Here is a 17,075-nt window from a genome sequence, read left to right as displayed (position 1 = left end):
CTCTAGCCCTCTAATCAATTTAGTAGCACGCCTTTGAATTCTTTCGAGTTCACAGATATCTTTTTTATAATATGGTGCCCAAAATTAAACACAATATTCCAGGTGCGGACGTACCAATGATTTGTACAGTGGCAGGATTACACTCTCGTCCCTTGTCTCAATTCCCTGTTTTATGCACGCTAGCACCTTACTTGCCTTCTTTGCTGCACTTTGACATTGTGTACGGTTGTTTAGCCTATTATCCATCAGTACCCCCAAATTTTTTCCAATACTGTTACCCCGAGATTTTCCCCATTTAATATGTAGGTTGCAAGTTTGTTTTTGGTCCCGAAATGCATAACTTTGCATTTTTCTATATTGAATCCCATTTTCCATTTAGACGCCCAGGTTTCAAGTTTAGATAAATCGTTCTGTAGAGACTCCACATCTATTTCCGAATGAATTAATTTACATAATTTAGTATCATCTACAAAGACTGACACTGTGCTTTCCAGGCCTATTTCCAGGTCGTCGATAAATATGTTGAACAGTAGTGGCCCAAGTACGGACCCATGTAGTATTCCGCTGACAAACCAATGGTTTCCCTGGTACCTCTGTGGGCCAGTCCGACCCTGGGTGGAGAAGCTGTCCATAAACTAATCAGCATCTAACTAGCATTTTTCAAGTGCATTCTCTGATTGTAGAAACTGATTGTTTGCTGCCCCACTTCTTTAAGGACCCACACATTAAAACGATATTGTGATTTTTGATACAGTATACAGTATATAGGATTGATATACCATTAGTGATCGTTTTGCTTCCACTAATCGTATGGATCTGATACGCGGCCTCGCAGGTCATTTGTTGTAACTTCAGATCTTACCTACTGCTTGGAAGATCTGCTCAGCTTGTTAATTACAGCATAGTCGTGGATGTGGCCAATGATTATATCTTTTGTGGATTGCACAGTGTGTATGCACTATATCAATTGTCCAGAACTGTCGGGGAGTTCAAGCGAAATCGTTAATGACATTGAATTGTTTGCAAGTCATTCTAATATGTGGGGGCCATTACTCTTTTAGTGCAGGCATTCCCTACCTCGGTCCCCAAGTAACACTAATACCCCTTTTCCACTGCAGTCCCGGATCTGACACGAGATACAGTTGTATGAGAACACATCTGTAACCATCTGTGCTAAAGCCTGGACATCATGACAACCAGTACATCTCCTTCTACGTACATATTGAGCAATAATTCCTTTATATTTGCACCTACAGTAACATATCTTAATGATATAGGCACATTCCAGACACCCGGATGATAGCTGCTCAAACATGTGAACACCTAAAGTTGTAATGTTTTACTGTGGGTGACACATTTCTGTCAGTCTGCAGCTCAGAAGTTTTAGGTGAAAGCCCTGCATTGCCTAAAGGAGACTGGTCTGCATGGGCCCTATTACAAAGACATGTATCACCATGTCCACTGTAATAATATCAACATTCATAATTATAACTGCGCAATCAATGTTGACAGTTAAGATGTCGACCATGTTGAAATGTTGATTTCTATGAAATGGGGATGGGGCAAACTTACTGCCGCAATCACGGCTTTACCACATGAGCCGTAACCTGCAACATTAGCTGCAGTCGCAGGGTTAGGTTAAGGTTAGCACTAGATATAGTGTACTTACAGTACCTTTGCAACCACCGCTGTACTTGCTGATTGTCAACATCGTTAGCACGTTTCATCGGTGTGTCGACATGCTGCACATGTCAACATTGTTACATGTCAACCTGATAAGCATGTCACCATTTTCATATAGGATGATGCATGTCGAAATTCTAACCTTCGGCAAAATATATTGAACCCAAGCAGGCTACCTGAGGTGTATAGCAAGCTGCGAAGGGGTTACCAGGAACCTAATTTAGTCAAAACAATGAATTTACATTTTAGTTCAGTATTTCTAAATCACACCATTCAATTAGTGAAGACAGCTCCATTTGGAAGAGTCACCTACAGTATATTATTGGCTAGTTACTTCAGACTGATTTACAATGTTGTTTTATACAGCTATTGGATTGCTCTTTAATGCAAAACATCCAGTGCCCTAATTTAACCTAAATTTGCCACTTCTGGATCCAATTGTTCCTCCAGCTGGGACAGAGGAACATGTGGAACACTGCAAAGAACTGGTTAAAGATGCAGCACAGTCAGTATATTGCAAGTTAAGTAAGTAAATATTAAAACTAATTCAGGTAAGTACTGTATTTTATCCCTTCCCCTAATTGTAACCCCACGGGTGTATCTACCATAGGCGCAGGGAGTGCAGCTGCTACATTATGAGGCCCAGAGCTGAGAGGGGCCCACCTTCCCTGTCAAAGTTACATGTGTTACTGTATATACAGTTTTTACCATTGTATGGTACAAAGGGGCCCTTACAAACTTTTACCTTGTGGTCTGCAATACGTCTAAGTGTGCCCCTGGACCTGCCCATTGTAATGTGTTATAAAATGTACTGGAGGGAATATAATGTTTCATAATATGAACTGGGGCACTGTAATGTGGCACAATATGAAGTGGAGGCACTATAACATGGCATAATGTCAACTGGGGCCACTGTAATGTGGCATAATAAAAACTGCGGAAACTATGTCATAATGTGAATTGGGGGTACTGTGTTGCATAATGTGTACTGGCAGCCCTATAATGTAACATAACGTGAACTAGGACACTACTATGGTTCAAAAAATGAACTAGGGCACTGTTATGGGGCATAAAATTAACCCTGCTGCGGTGTGGTGTCTCTCTAGAAGCATTAGGACAAGGCCCCTTTCAAAATATTGCTATGGGGCCCAGAAAGTTCTGGCTAGTGGCTACGCCCCTGCGTAGCCCTAACCAACACCCACAGCCTAACTCTAACCCTCCCCTCTAGTGTCTAGCACTAACACCAACCCCAGTACTTACCTTTGGTATCCATCGGGATTCTGACCATCTATTCTGACTGTCGGGATCACGACTGCCGGGATCCTGACCGTATCACAACAAAACATTGCCATATTCAGTTTAAAATGAAATGTGTCTTAAAACTGTCAAAAATCTTAACTCTTTATTTTGAAATTTTCACTACCACTTTAAGCTATAACACTCCAGTCATTATACTGACCACTAATTAAACAATCCATTTAAGTAAAGTGCTTGGAACTATTTCTGCTATATATTACAATTACAACCAACTTTAAAAATGTGGTAAGGCAGGCACATTGCACGATATATCAATAGTTTTTTTTAATGTAAACTGCTATGGGAACACATTCTACTCCAATCCATTAGCGGGAGAAATAGATTAACTGCAGGAGCTAATGGCATGGTGCAGTATAAATATTTACATTAGTGTATGACTACATCGTTTTATTAGTAGGTCATACATTCTCTTCTTTGCTGTATGTCTTCCCATTTATTATTAGATATTAATGTGGATTAATTCCCCAGGTAGTGATAGAGTGTAACTGCAATGCAGAGCGAGGAAGCAGCGGTTTATGCTGTGATAAACTGCTTGTGAATTGATTCCGAGGTTCAAATGCATTGTGGTTTAGAAATGTTTGAGTTTATATTCTAACATTTATAGATTAGTTCTGTAAATCCTCAATTACTTGCTGCATTATTTTTTATGTGGCTTTACTTCTGAATGGATGTTTCATGCTGTGGTGAAAGATGTTGAAGGCTTTGACCACAGTACTGTAATTAGTAGGAAAAATACTGTAGTAACATGGACAACAGCTGCAATTAAGGAAATTGTTATATTTAAACAAGAATAGAATAAGTGAAGCTGACTGTTCCTTTAGTACTGTATAGCCAAAGCTGTGTACAGAAGAGCAGAACTTGCAGCTTTCAGGCTTCTTAGATTGAAGTTGACTGAAAACATAAGACGCATGGAGAGTGAAGAAAAATCAGTAATATTCGGATGTGTTTTGTGTGAGTAGGGAATCCAAATCAGAGAGCACATCATATATAGGTGTACCCTTCACTCTGAGTTCTTCAGCCTCCCCCTCTCCTCATTCTGAGTCTCAGCCTGCCCCACTTCACTCTGGCTTTCAGCCTGCCCCTCCCCCCCTTTTTTATTCTGTGTCTCTCAACCTGCCCCCTTTACTCAGTATTTCAGAACCCCCACCCTCACCTGTAGGTCTGTGGGAGCTGGCAGACAGTGAGGCCAGGCAGATGCAATAAGAAAAGAGAATTGGATCTTCTTCGCAGCACTGCATGTAGGCCAGTGTGTCGGTCTCGTGCACCCGCCTACCAGCAACTCTGGCAAGGTGGGAGGAAGCTGTGGGAGTAATGGTGGGGCTGGGCGGGTCTCAGGTGCGCTGCAAAATGTGCGTCAGTCAGTACAGCGTACCACTGCCAAATTCTTAAGGGTACGCCGTAATCAGGTGTACCTGCACATTTGCACGACTAGGTGTACTACCACACTAGGATGTCAGCTCCCATAGAATTCATTCTGAAGTTGGATGATGTCTGTATTTTGTTTTTGCATTTTTAAGCACTGCTAATGCCCCATTGGGATGCATATGGCAATGATGAGTAAAAATAGAAGGTAAAATTACCAGGTAGACCGTACAGGGGTGGTCATTCCGAGTTGTTCGCTCGTTGCCGATTTTCGCTATGCTGCGATTTGTTGCTAAATGCGCATGCGCATGGCACGCAACGCGCATGCGCTTAGTTATTTTACTAAAAACTTAGCAGTTTTGCTGTTCCTTGTGCGGCGCTTTTCAGTCGCACTGCTGATCGGTGAGTGATTGACAGGAAAGGGGCGTTTCTGGGTGGTAACTGAGCGTTTTCCGGGAGTGTGCTAAGAAACGCATGCGTGTCAGGGAAAAACTCGGGAGTGTCTGGAAAAACGGGGAAGTGGCTGGCGTGTTTGTGATGTCAAACCAGGAACTAAACGGACCGAGCTTATCGCAATCTAGGAGTAGGTCTGGAGCTACTCAAAAGCTGCAAGAAAATATTTAGTAGCAATTCTGCTACTCTTTCGTTCGCTATTCTGTTAAGCTAAGATACACTCCCAGAGGGCGGCGGCCTAGCGTTTGCAATGCTGCTAAAAGCAGCTAGCGAGCGAACAACTCGGAATGACCACCAGTGTGTAGTAGATTGCAGGGATATGCGGGGAGTTAAATGGCTCAGGAGGCTCAGGCTAGTAGCAAAGCTAGATTTGCACACAATGGGGGTAATTCCAAGTTGATCGCAGCATGAATTTTGTTAGCAGTTGGGCAAAACCATGTGCAGTGCAGGCGAGGCAGATTTAACATGTGCAGAGAGAGTTAGATTTGGGTGTGGTGTGTTCAATCTGCAATCTAATTTGCAGTGTAAAAATAAAGCAGCCAGTATTTACCCTGCACAGAAATAAAATAACCCACCCAAATCTAACTCTTTCTGAACATGTTATAGCTGCCTCCGCTGCAGTGCACATGGTTTTGCCCAACTGCTAACAAAATTCCTGCTGCGATCAACTTGGAATTACCCCCTATATACAAGCCAAAAGGTTCATGTGGGCATTACACACAGGTGCAGCAGTATTTACAGCTGGAAATTTGGTGAGTGTTGATCAGAGATGTGCAGACAAGGTAGGCATGGAAGGTACTGCCTCACCTGCCATAGACTTTTTTTGTTTTGACTATAAAAATTATTAGAATAATACACAGAAGATATTTCTAATATATTCTTTGTATTTTTTTATTACTATATATACTCAGAACTCTGGCTTATTCTGGAGTATGACACCGCACGTCACTGGTAGATTGAGGGTTAGATATACTGTACTTGCTATAGTTCCCAGAAGAGTTCATTTCTGGCATGTTCACATAATGTGCCTGTGATATATGAAGTAGCAAGATAACGTTCATGTTAACTCCACTTTGTCCTAACTGTGACTATCCTCAGCTGTTAATATCTATAACACAAACTCCCATTTGTTTGTAGTGAGACTAAGAGATGCACTGACAAAATAATACATTTCTACAATATTATTTTAGAATTGTATTATTATTTTATATTATATTTATTATATTATAAGATATTATTTTAGAATCTCGTGTAATGTGTGCCATAAGTTACTGATTCCCAAGTATGATTTGTTCCGCCGATCCACCATTAAAAAATATCAGTCAGTTGCCATGTGATCTGTCGGGGAATCGAGGAAATTCTGCATGTTAAAAATCCCCATTTGCCAATCACAATCAAGTTTAGATCGGTATCGGCAAAGGCAAATAAGGGGAATCCACCCTGTTGGATATCTCTAAATCCCCAACCCCAGCATCAGGTGATCAGGGAAATTGCTCCAATCCATCGCTGATAAATGGGGCCTATAAGATTTTAATTATATTCATGAATGATCATGTAATAAATCTTTATATATTAAATAGAGATGAGTTTGTATACGCTGCATGCTTGCATTTAGCGCCATATGTTTTATTGATTTAGTACCGGTTGTATTATATGGATGTTACAGACCAAGCGCTGACTACTTACACACTTTCTCTATGTAGCAGTAGAGTGTTAAAAACTTTTTTTTAACTGATAAATGTTGACATATTGTTAAATACTTCCATTTAGCTAGTATGAATATTTGAATTGTTCAGTTTAGCAGCTTTGACTTTCTGTGTTGATGACATTTTCATTGCCATTAAGGTAAGAATTTAAAAGGAGGTCTTCATATGTCATCCATGATAAATTTTAAAATAAGTTTTCATGTCTCATCCTTGATATATATGTTTAGGTATGTTTAGATGCACATTTAGATTAGAGATGTGCAGCGGGCACTTTTCGTGTTTTGTGTTTTGGCTCTGGTTCCATGCTCGTGTTTTGGATCTGTATTGGTTTTGCCAAAACCACCCTTTCGGGTTTTGGTTTTGGATCTGGATGATTTTTGTAAAAAACATAAAAACCGCTAAAATCACAGAATTTGGGGGTAATTTTAATCCTATGGTATTATTAACCTCAATAACATTCATTTCCACTCATTTCCAGTCTATTCTGAACACCTCATACCTCACAATAATGTTTTTAGGCCAAAAGGTTGCACCAAGGTGGCTGTGGGACTAAGCTAAGCAACACAAGTCTGCGGCACAAACACCTGGTCCATCTAGGAGTGGCACTGCAGTGGCAGACAGGATGGCACTTAAAAAAAATAGGCTCCAAACAGCACATCATGCAAAGAAGTAAAAGAGGTACAATGAGGTAGCTGTATGACTAAGCTAAGCAACACAAGTGTGCGGCACAAACATCTGATCCATCTAGGAGTGGCACTGCAGTGTCAGATAGGATGGCGGAAGTGGTCCTTGATCTTTCCTTTTTTTATCCTCCAAATTTCTGTTCTCCATTATTTTTCTTGAGTTATATAACAAAAGCAAAGGAGAGCGTACCTCTACACCACACAGGGCAAAACCTGTAAAAATTATTTGGATTAAATATTAATAACCCCTTTTTTTGGAGTAAATAATATACAGCATAGGACAGCACCACTGGACTTATATGGCAGCACTACTGGACTGGACTTATACGGTAGTACCCCTGGACATATACGTCAGTATCACTGAACTTATATGGCAGTATCACTGGACTGTATTTCTATGCCAGTACCACTGGATTTATACGGCAGTATCACTGGAATTATATGGCAGTACCACTGGACATATACGGCAGTATCACTGGACTGGATTTATACGGCAGTACCACTGGATATATACGGCAGTACCACTGGATTTATACGGCAGTATAACTGGATATATACGGCAGTATCACTGGACTTATACGGCAGTATCACTGGACTGGATTTATACGGCAGTACCATTGGATTTATATGGCAGTACCACTTGACTTATACAGCAGTACCACTGGACATATACGGCAGTATCACTGGAATTATATGGCAGTACCACTGGACATATACGGCAGTATCACTGGACTGGATTATACGGCAGTACCACTGGACATATATGGCAGTACCACTGGATTTATACTGCAGTACCACTGGACACATACTGCAGTTTCAATGGACTTATACGGCAGTATCACTGGACTGGATTTATACGCCAGTACCACTGGATTTATACGGCAGTACCACTGGATTTATACGGTAGTGCCACTGGACATATACTGCAGTACCACTGGACATATACGGCAGTCTGGACATACCTGTATATGGCAGTGTCACTGGACTTATACGGCAGTACCACTGGACATATACAGCAGTATCACTGGAATTTTACGGCAGTACCACTGGACATATATGACAGTATCACTGGACTGGACTTAGACGACAGTACCACTGGACAAATATGGCAGTATCACTGGATTTATATGGCATTATCACTAGACATATACGACAGTATCACTGGAATGGATTTAGACTGCAGTACCATTGGACTGTATTTATACGCCAGCACCACTGGATTTATACGGCAGTACCACTGGATTTATACGGCAGTACCACTGGACATATACAACAGTATCACTGGACTGAATTTATACACCAGTAACACTGGATTTATAAGGCAGTATCACTGGACTTATACGACAGTATCACTGGACATGTACGACAGTACCACTGGACTTATACAGCTTCACAGGGACACCACCACTGGACTGATGCAGGACAACACAGCACCACTGCAATGGACTGGACTTATACAGCAGCACTGGACATATGGCAGCAGAGGACACCACCACTGTGACTGGACTGATGCAGCACAAGACACCACCACTGGACTGATGCAGCACAACACAGCACCACTGGACTGGACTTATACAGCAGCACTGGACATATGGCAGCAGAGGACACCACCACTGTGACTGGACTGATGCAGCACAAGACACCACCACTGGACTGATGCAGCACAAGACAGCACCACTGGACTGGACTTATACAGCAGCACTGGACATATGGCAGCAGAGGACACCACCACTGTGACTGGACTGATGCAGCACAAGACACTACCATTGTACTGATGCAGGACAACACAGCACCACTGTACTGGACTTATACAGCTACACTGGATGGGTGTGGCATGAGTTGCCGGTGGCCGGGTTCCTGGTGACCAGCATACCGGCACCGGGATCCCGACCGCCGGCTTGCCGGCAGCGGGGTAAGCGCAAATGAGCCCCTTGCGGGCTCTCTGCACTCGCCATGCTGCTGGCATGCACGCCACACACGCCACACTATCTATTCTCCCTCCAGGGGGGTCGTGGACCCCCAAGAGGGAAAAAAGGTGTCGGTATGCCGGGTGTCGGGATTCCGGTGTCAGTATACTGTGCGCCGGGATCCCAACAGCCAGTATATTGATTATCACCCACACTGGACATATGACAGCAGAGGACACCACCACTGTGACTGGACTGATGCAGCATAAGACACTACACTGGACTGAGCAGCAAAAGACAGCACTGGAATCGTCACCCCACTTTCTCTCCCACACAGACACTGAGGACGGAGACTCGTCCTCTCACTACACTCTCCAATGCCGGAGTGAAAATGGCGGCAACGTGCGGCTCCTTATATGGAATACAAAACCCGCGAGAATCCGACAGCGGGATGATGACGTTTTGCCTCGTTCTGGTTTCCGAGTCAGGTGGGAAAACCCGAGCCGGGATTGGATCCAGGCTCAGGTAGTGAAGTCTGGTAGGCTTCAGTTCTCAGGGAACCGAACCCGCTCATCTCTAATTTAGCTGAATACCTGTCCTTCGCTACGGAATATCAAGTATAATCACAAAGGGATGAAAAGCTCTGGTATTTAAGCAAATTTAATACTGCTTTTAAAATAGGCTCACGTGTGGTAAGATGTCGTTGAGAGCTGGTAGAATGAAAGTGCCCCTCCATGAATCCACCCGAGAACACACCAAAACAATAAATGGTTTTTACTGAATAGGAATCTCTGGGGTATATTTACTAAGCAGTTCTGCTTGAAAGTTCTATTTCTGTACGAATTCCATGCTTTTCCGCAACTGTTTTGCTATTGGGGGTCATTCCGAGTTGACCGTAGCTGTGCTAAATTTAGCACAGCTACGATCAGGCACTCAGACATGTGGGGGGACGTCCAGCACAGGGCTAGTCCACCCCGCATGTCAGTGCGCCCTCCCCATCCCCCCAAAATGCAAAAGCTTTGCACAGCGGCGATGCTTTTGCATTTGAGGAGTAACTGCAGCTGGCTGGGAGAACCTCTTCGCTGCTCGGGTCGCAGAGGCTGCGTGTGACGTCATGCAGCCGCCGCGGCCCGCCCCCCCCCCCAACAGTCCAGCCACGCCTGCGTTGGCCGGACCGCGCCCCCTAAACGGCGACTTAACGCCGCCGTCCAGCCCCCTCCCGCCCAGCGACCGCCTCTGCCTATCAATCAGGCAGAGGCGATCGCTAGGGTACAACAGCCTTCGGCCATCCAGCATGCACAGATTTGACGCGATTGCTGCGCTGCGATAAACTGCAGCGAGCGATCGGGTCGGAATGACTCCCATTGTCGACAGTGATTGGGAATACGAATTCTTAGTAAATTCCCGTGTTGTATAAAATAACAGATTTGACTGATGGTCTATTGATTCATATTTTTGTGGACGGCAGTGTATCGCAATACGAATAGCCCCAACGCTGCTGAGATTTGTGCTTAGTAAATTATCGAGATGACACTTCAAAAAAAAAGACAAACTCGAATGGATTCGGATCTTTGTGTCTTCTTTTCTGGACAATGGGATATTCCTAAAGTTAACTGATTAATTTATCACAGAATATCAGCATTTAGACTTACAACAGGATATGCTGTGCCCTCCGCTGCCAATCTTTGGCAGGCCGCACCTCTGGGCGGGCTTTCCCCGGATTGATGCTGTCAAAAGGCTGGAAAATAATCTGCTTTCTTCCTTGCCCCGTCCTGTCTCTGATGCTGCCCTGCTCAGTGCTGAAAATGCTGGGACGACAGTCCAAGCTCCACCCGCTGTATGTTAAATATGTAAGGTTTGCAAGGAAAGGCTGACTGTATTTCTAAGGGTCCTAGGTCTCCTTGCATGGCTTGTCACTCTCTTTAGGGATCCTCCTTTGAGGTAAAAAGGTAAATATTTTTACAAAACACTTAAGGCCACTGGGAGAGCTGCAGGTGCCCTGTACACAGCAGATAAGCGGTTGCTGACTATCAATTATTCCTTTAATGCATTTAAGATTCAAAATATCTATGTCTACTTTTCTTCTATTGCTCTCTGAGAGGTTTGTCAATGTTTAGTTCAAGTGATAGGTCAACCTCTGATAAGTGAGACACTATTCTCTCCTGACTGGAAATAGGTTAGTTAAGTACTTATATCTGAACTAAAAAATAATATATATATATATATATATATATATATATATACATGGCAAATACCTCTGATTCATCACAAAATCTCCTGGACCATTGGGCTGGACTTCTTTGCCAGTGGCAGAGCAGTCCATTATTCAAATAGGGGAGGCACACCCAGCGATGTTTAAGTGTTTAGGGGTGGCAGTTGATGTGGCTCCCCTATTTGAATAATGGACTGCTCTGCAACTGGCACTGGCAAGGAAGTCCAGGAATAGAGCATTGTGTCCTCTCCCCTCCGCGACTTGGCATCGCCGGCACTATGCATTCTTTAAAGACCCGGCTGGGTAATTCTCCTCTGTGAGGGGGAAATTCACAATAATCATCTCACTCCTTTTAATCCCTTTGTGGGTGAAAATTTGATAAAGCCCTTGTTGGTGGGTGCCTATCTTACAATAGCAAGCTACTGTCCAATATTTCAAGTATCTAGTCCTTATGGTTCAGGACACTTTGTGAAAAATAAGTGGTATTTGCTATATATATATATATATATATATATAATAATTATTATTATTATTATTATTATTATTATTTTTTAATGGACATTACTGAGTGACAATGGGGCGGCAATAGGGCACTCACACATAGAAGAAATATCCTGTGGGCAGGGCCAGATTAAGCCTTGGGGGTGCCCGGGGCACTTAAGACAGGGGGGCCCCGATGAAAGGTGGGGGATGTATATTAAATTGTGCATACCTCCCAACATGTCCCATTCCAAGAGGGACAAAATGCTCTCTACCTGGACTTCCCACTTAATATATGATTGGCGTCACCTGTGTTGAACTATTTAATGGATAAGAAAGGTATTTCAACACAGGTGTTTGCAATCATAAATTAAGAAGGAAGTCCAGGTAGAAAGCATTTTGTCCCTCCTGGAATGGGTCATGGTGGGAGGTATAGATTGTGTATATTAAATTTAAACCAATGGTACTTGTCCTTTGCTCCGGGCACTGATAACCAAATAGCAACCCTAAATGGCTGTCTAGCTGAACTCCAGTACTGGCCTGGATAAAACAGAGGTCCTTATGATAGGATCGCAACATCAAAGGACAAGACTGCAGCATAGCCAACCAACTGGACTTACACTTGGGGATTCAGAATTACAAACCACTGATCGTGTGCGGAATCTTGGCGTTGTCCTGGATGGTGGCTTGACACTTAAACATCAGATATCAGCCACAATCAAATCCTCATTCTTTCACCTGAGGAACAACGCCAGAATCAAGCACTTAATTGCCTCAGATGATCTGCCAAAAGTCATCCATGCATTTTTATTGTCTCGATTAGACTACTGTAATGCCCTCTACCTTGGTCTCCCAGCAAAAGAATTGCACCGCTTACAGCTGGTGCAAAACACAGCTGCCAGGCTGTTAACCGACCAGCCCCGTTCTAGCCACATAACACCCATACTCTACTCCCTTCACTGGCTGCCTGTAGGATGGCGAATCATCTTCAAGATTGGCTTTCTGAGTTTCAAAGCACTATATGACCAGGGCCTAAGGTACTTGAAGCAGCTACTGACCCCATACTGCCCCACTCGATTACTGCGATCTGTAGATGAAGGACTTTTAGCAGTACCTAGAATCTCCCGTAATTCATCCAGGGGTCGAGCTTTTAGTCATGTGGCTCCGACTCTATGAAACTCACTTCCCCGCACTGTGCGAGAAGCCCCAATTATAGAATCCTTCAAAAGTAGACTCAAGACATTCCTTTTTACTCAATCAGTCCCATAATTATCCCTTTAGTATCTCCATGCTTCTGTATTTTATGAAAAGCTGTTCTGTACTTCATTATTTTCTGTACTATATTATGCTATGTATCTGTTAAGCGCCTTGATTCCTATTGGAGAAAGAGCGCTATATAAATAAAATTATTATTATTATTAATGGTGTATAATACTAATAGTTTAATAATGCCTGGGTACTGTTTATAGCTCCACCTAACTGAAAGACAACTATTTTATAAACTTTTCTTGTAGTGGAACAAAAACAACTTAAAATACACATAGAAAAATAAAATAATTTATCTTGTCACATGCAGGAAGCAGCAGCCTCTGTACTACTTACACACTGGGACAGGACACAGGAGGACTCTGTGTGTGTCTCTATCTCTAGACCCAAATGGTTTAGTTGCATAACTGTTTACACAGGACTCAGACACCCAGGTGGGGAGGAGGAGAAGCTGGGATCACTGGGTCACTTACAGCTCTCTCCACCCTACTATCTCTCCTCTGGTCAGAAAGCTCTGTCAGTAGTTCATGAAACATGATACTCCTATGTCTCTACCTACACTGCATACTGTCCTGCTCATACTCTGGCTGCTGGTTCTACTGCTGCTTAAGAGGTAAAGCTAGTGATGTCAGTGTGCTCTGGCCGGGGGGCCCCCTGACAATGGGGGGCCCGGGGTACAGTATTCCCTGCATCCCCCCCTTAATCTGGCTATGCCTGTGGGTGCGCAGCTGGAGTTGAAGGCTCTCTAAAGGTAAGTGTAGTGTATGCAGAGACCGTCCCATTTCAGTGCAAATGCAGATACTGTAATAGCAAAGAGGACTCTTGTCACAAATTGGGGGTCCAGTGCATTTGCATAAATACAGCTGACTCAGAATACTTGCAGATGTTCATAGGATTTCTGAGCATAGCTACTACTTTAGATGCGAATCAGACTTGGGGTAGGTGTATCGAAGCTTGGGGAGAGATAAAGTGAAGAGAGATGAAGTAGCAACCAATCATCTCCTGTTACTTTAAAGGCTGTGTGTGAAAAATAACAGGAACTGATTGGTTAGTACTTGATGTTTCTCCACTGTGTATCTCTCCAGGGGCGTATCTACCTCTTAATCAGGATGGCACTCGCCAGGGACGCCAGCAGTGGACGGGCACCGCCAGGCAGCCCACCACCACTGCAGCACTATATATATATATATATAGCAAACGGAAGCAGTGGCACTCTCAGGCTTTACACAGAATTAAATACAGGACACGGCGGTCTCTGCTTAAAGTTCAACGTTTCGATAATTTAATATCGTCATCAGGATAGCAAATATAGATACATACACATAATATATACTTACTCACCCCACCTCGTGCAAACCCTCACCGCGGGCGCCGGGTCCTCTGACGACACCCCCCTGCGTCGCGCACTTCCTGTGCGCCCGGCGGCTCACGCGGTAACCTAGCAACCAAACAAAACAACACATCGTGATTCACTTGGCATAGGAACATACACAATATCCCACAGAGAGACGTCCAGAGAAACACTATAGTGAAACACAGTAGGGAGACACAGCAGTGATCAAATAGTATGATATATACCAATATAACCTCCGAATCCACATAGTCATAAAAATATGGTATTGTGGTACTTTACCTTCTAAACAAGGAGTGATGCAAGAAGAGATTAGGCAATGTAAATGTGTACATCAGTACATATGAATTAAACTGATGATATGCTGACTACCTTGACTGGAACCCACAGCATTGTAACCCAGTCGTGTACCCACTCCAGGTTAATCCATCACCCAGGGTGGTGTGCACGTACTGGGTCCTGATGGTGCAAGCTGTCAAAACACATTAACACAAAAGGCATTTATAAAAAGCAATTCAGAGGAAGATACTCATTAAGTCCTTTAGGTGCAATCGTGTTGAGCCGATGTATCCAACGTGTTTCTCTCTGAAGGAGGGCTTTACCTCTGTCACCCCCTCTGAGTCGTTTAGGCTCACAGTCGATGATTTTATACCTGAGTGTCGCAAGGCCATGATTGAGGAGTTTAAAATGTCTGGCAACAGGTTGATTAAGGCCACCTTTGCCCCCCTCAAGAGCACTACGAATGGCAGACCTGTGAAGCGCCATGCGCTCTTTAAACTGCCTGGTGGTCTTCCCAACATAAAGAAGACCACAAGGGCAGCGAATAATGTATACCACATATGTGCTGCTGCACGTTAATATCTGTCTGATGGCAATCCGTTCCCCCGAGTGTGGGTGGGAGAACGAGCTGCCAGGTTCCATGTAACTACATGTGGTACATCCAGTACACCGATAGCACCCCGGCTTCCTCGAGAGAAACGTGATGGGACTGCTGTCTTTTCTACCTGAAATGTCATTCTTGACTAACAAGTCCTTCAAGTTGCGATTTCTGGTGTAACTGGCCATTATTCTGGAGTTGCTCAACATCAGAAGGTCTGGATCGGAAGTAACCACAGGCCAAAGATTCTTCGTCGCCTTGGCAATAGCGGGACTGGCCGGGTTGAAGCGTTGTACGAACGGTACAATGTCCTTCCGCTGTTTGCTCTTTCTTGTTGACGGAACCAGGGTGTCTGAACGAGGAATGGCTAATACCCTCCTCTTCGCTTTGATCAAGTTGTTGTAGTCATATCCTCTCAGGACAAACTGTTTGATCATGGTATCAATTTCTTTGTTAGTCTCGGACAGATCGTCAGAGATACGGTGGATTCTTAGGAACTGGGAGAACGGGAGACCATTCTTCGTGGCAGCTGGATGTTGGCTCCTTCCATGCAAGATAGTATTCCTATCTGTGTCCTTTTTGTATAGTCCAGTGTATAGTCTGCCATTCGAGAGGGAGATCTTAACATCTAGATAGTTCACAGATTGTGTACTCATCTGGTAGGTAAATCGAATGGTACCTTCCATGGAATTGACCCCTGCCATCAGATCGGAAAATTCCGCTTCTGTTCCTGTCCAAATTAATAGCAGGTCGTCAATATAGCGTGTGAAGAATAAAATCTTTTTTGCCACGTTGCTGTCACTGAAGAATGCCTGTTGTTCGACCTCAAACATATACGTGTTTGCGAATGCTGGCGCCACGCAAGACCCCATAGCACAGCCCTGCTGTTGGACAAACCAACGTGAATCAAAAAGAAAGTAGTTCCTTTTGAGGGTCAGTTCTAATAGTTTCAAGAAGAACGACACATCTGGACCTGTATAGATGAGGCTAGTTGACAGGAGCCGAAAGACTGCTTCCAAGCCCCCTGAATAGGGAATATTGGTATACAGGCTGACAATGTCCAGAGTACATAGAAAGGCATCTGCAGGTAGTACTGGTAAGTTCTGCAAACGGGTAATCAATGTGGTAGTGTCCTTTAAGTAGGTCCTCTGTGCTTGAACCACGGGCTGAAGAAACATATCAAGGTATTGGGAGACTTTGTAATAAATGGACTCTCTCGCCGAGATGATGGGGCGACCAGGCGGGGCCACTGGATTTTTGTGTATTTTCGGCAAGGTATATAAAACCGGGGCCACAGGGTTTTCTTGTATCAATGATTGCATGAGAGAGTTTGTGATAACTCCATCAGACGTTGCTTGCTGCAAAACCATTCTCAGTTCCTGGTTAAATCTTGATGTGGGATCAGCTGTTAATTCCACGTATACTGTAGTATCCTCCAGTTGACGATAAATTTCGTTTTTGTACATCTGGAGATCTTGTATAACAATCCCGCCCCCTTTATCCGCGGGGCGGATGACAATGCTGTCGTCACTGCTTGAATTTTTCAAGGTTGCCCATTCAGACTTAGACATATTGGATCTGGATGGTTTCAGCAACTGGACTACCCCCTTGGCGGCCTTATCCAAGGACCGGTTAAAGCAGCGTAGTGAGGGGTTCATGCTGATGGGGTAAAATGTCGATTTGTTTTTGATCTTATGTAATGGGTTCACTGGATTGAGAATAGTTTCCTCCGTCTTCCCAAAGTGCTCTCGCAATCTTAATTTTCTGTTGAAGCGGTA

At 43.7% G+C, this 17,075-nt stretch overlaps 1 long non-coding RNA gene across 1 annotated transcript in view; it reads right to left on the bottom strand.

The window, feature by feature from the left end:
- Window positions 1–17,075, bottom strand: part of LOC134986508 (uncharacterized) — a 137,601-nt gene that overhangs the window by 36,590 nt on the left and 83,936 nt on the right. The window contains exon 2 of the long non-coding RNA XR_010192382.1: window positions 14,411–14,507. This is a non-coding gene — a long non-coding RNA (uncharacterized LOC134986508). The remainder of the gene's footprint in view (window positions 1–14,410; window positions 14,508–17,075) is intronic.

Source organism: Pseudophryne corroboree, chromosome 2 (assembly GCF_028390025.1).
Source record: "Pseudophryne corroboree isolate aPseCor3 chromosome 2, aPseCor3.hap2, whole genome shotgun sequence".
NCBI classification, from domain to species: Eukaryota; Metazoa; Chordata; class Amphibia; order Anura; family Myobatrachidae; genus Pseudophryne; species Pseudophryne corroboree.
The sequence above is the reverse complement of the archived record's forward strand: the minus strand, read 5'-3'. Positions and strand labels throughout refer to the sequence as shown.